Below are 2,279 nucleotides of genomic sequence, written 5' to 3'. Positions count from 1 at the left end.
GGGTGTGAGACAGGTTCTCCTTCAAAGCCCTCACAGGAGCCAACCCTGCAGACACCTTGATCTTGGACTTCTAGCCTCCAGAACTATGAAACTGTAAATTTCCATTGTTCAAGCCACCCAGTTCCTGGTACTTTTGTTATGGTCCCCCTAGCAGACTAACAGAACTGGCTCTTCTGAGTTTCACCTTTCCTGGACACACACTTTCCAGTAAAGGTCTGGAGTGCTCTGAAATTGTGAAGCTCAAAAGCAAGTTAGAGCAGGAACTAATCATAGAGGTCATTGAGTACAACTCTTGTTTCACAACAAGAAAATCAAAATCCAGGAAGGGTGAGTGACTTGCCCATGTTTTCACAGTGGCAGAACCATGACTAAAGCCCAGGCATCCTGAATTTTTTTTTTAATAGATTTTGTTTATTTATTTATTTTTTGGCTGCGTTGGGTCTTCATTGTTGTGCGCAGGCTTTCTCTAGTTGTGGCGAGCGGGGGCTACTCTTCGTTGCAGTGCGAGGGCTTCTCATTGCCGTGGCTTCTCTTGTTGCAGAGCACAGGATCTAGGCACGCAGGCTTCAGTAGTCGTGGCACGTGGGCTTCAGTAGTTGTGGCTCGCGGGCTCTAGAGCGCAGGCTCAGTAGTTGTGGTGCACAGACTTAGCTGCTCTACAACACGTAGAATCTTCCTGGACCAGGACTCAAACCCGTGTCCCGTGCATTGGCAGGCAGATTCTTAACCACTGCGCCACCAGGGATGCCCCAATGTCATCATTTTGATTTTATAAATAAGAAACAGGCTCAGAGAAGTTAGGTGTCTTGTCCAAGGTCACACAGCTAGGAAGTGGCAGAGTTAGGCTTTGAACCCAGCTGATATCCAGGTTGGCTCTTTCCACTACTTTGTATTTATACCGGGGTGTGCACGTCACTGCCTGCACGTGGGTTTTGACATCTGCTATTTTTTGGCTGTAATTGATTTCATCAGTGTAATTGCATGACTTTTACTTTATGACATCTTTATCCAACCCTCCATCCCTTACGGCCATGTCTGGTTTTTATAAATTGTGGCAAAATATTCATAACCTAAAACTTACCATTTAACCATTTTAAGTGCACAGTTCTCTGGCATTAAGGGCATTCTCATTATTGTACAACCATTCACTGCTATCCATCTCCAGAACGTTTTCATCACCCCTGAAAAAATACAGGATGTTTCCCGCGTTGCTGTGTCATCCTTGCACACGGGCCACACTACTTGTCTCTGTATTATTCCATGTGCTGCCCAAGTGAGCACAGCGGGCGTGCGACTCAGCCGCTGGTTTTCTAATTCTTGGCTCCTCTCCAATTTTTCTTTCTTCTTTTTCTTTCTGTGACCTGCTGCCTGCTGCTCAGTAATGAAACGGACTGTCCTATTCATACATGTGCCTGTTCAGAGTCCCGAGCCAGACGAAGGAGAAAGCAATGTGATTGTCTGTAAAATGGCCTGGCTTGGACCCTGCCTCACCAATCCCCAGGAGCAAACAAGGAACGAGGAAAAGATTCGCAAACTGCCTAATTCAAATCTGAATCAGTTAGTGACTCTGATTTGCTCTACTTTGGGATCACTGGGGTGAGACTCCGAGCGCTGCCCAGTGCTAGGCTGGAGGAAGAGATGGGGTTCATCAGGTCTGTGCCCCCCTTGATTCACAGGTAAGACCAGTGAGGATCCAACAGGCAGGACTCGGGACCCTACCCAGAGCTCCCTCCACCTTGACATCTGCGGGCAAGTCTCACCCAATACCCTCCCTTTTCCTCTTAAGTCTGTTTGAAAGCCTTTCTCTCCCTAAAAGCCTCAAGCCCCATCAGCTTCTCACACAGGCCATTGACCCCTCTGCCCCACAGGCCCAGTGCTAGGGTGCTACGAGAAGACCTTAAAAAAAATGGCACTGTCGTGGATGCTGTGTTTTCCTAACTAGATCTCCACGTCAGGACAACAGGGTTGTTTCCCCAGCTACTGGGAACATTGTTGACTAAAGCCCTCAGCTGCTGGCTCTCTCTGGACAGCCCCCTCCCAGGGCAGATGGCAGCCTGCCTCCAGCGACCGGCACCCCAAACCGGACAGCATGAGGACCATCCTTGCTCCGAGCTCTCTATGCGGCTGCTGAGTCCAGCCTCTGTCCAGTGTGGCTCCTTCCCCTCCCCCATGGGTGCTAGCCCAGCATCTCCTCGAATAAACCTCCCGCACACTAATCACTCATCAGAGCCTGCCACCAGAAGCCAACCGGCCACAGCCCCGAAATAAAAACGAGGAGG

The 2,279-nt window shown here is 49.4% G+C and overlaps 1 pseudogene; it reads right to left on the bottom strand.

Annotated features, from left to right (window-relative positions):
• Nucleotides 1-1,185: 1,185 nt before the first annotated feature.
• Nucleotides 1,186-1,281, bottom strand: LOC113629633 (uncharacterized; annotated as a pseudogene).
• Nucleotides 1,282-2,279: the final 998 nt, after the last annotated feature.

This window comes from Aethalodelphis obliquidens, unplaced genomic scaffold, assembly GCF_003676395.1.
Source record: "Aethalodelphis obliquidens isolate GAN/ISIS:26980383/991018 unplaced genomic scaffold, ASM367639v1 scaffold27, whole genome shotgun sequence".
Classification (NCBI taxonomy): domain Eukaryota; kingdom Metazoa; phylum Chordata; class Mammalia; order Artiodactyla; family Delphinidae; genus Aethalodelphis; species Aethalodelphis obliquidens.
This window is presented reverse-complemented; position numbering and strand designations above follow the sequence as displayed.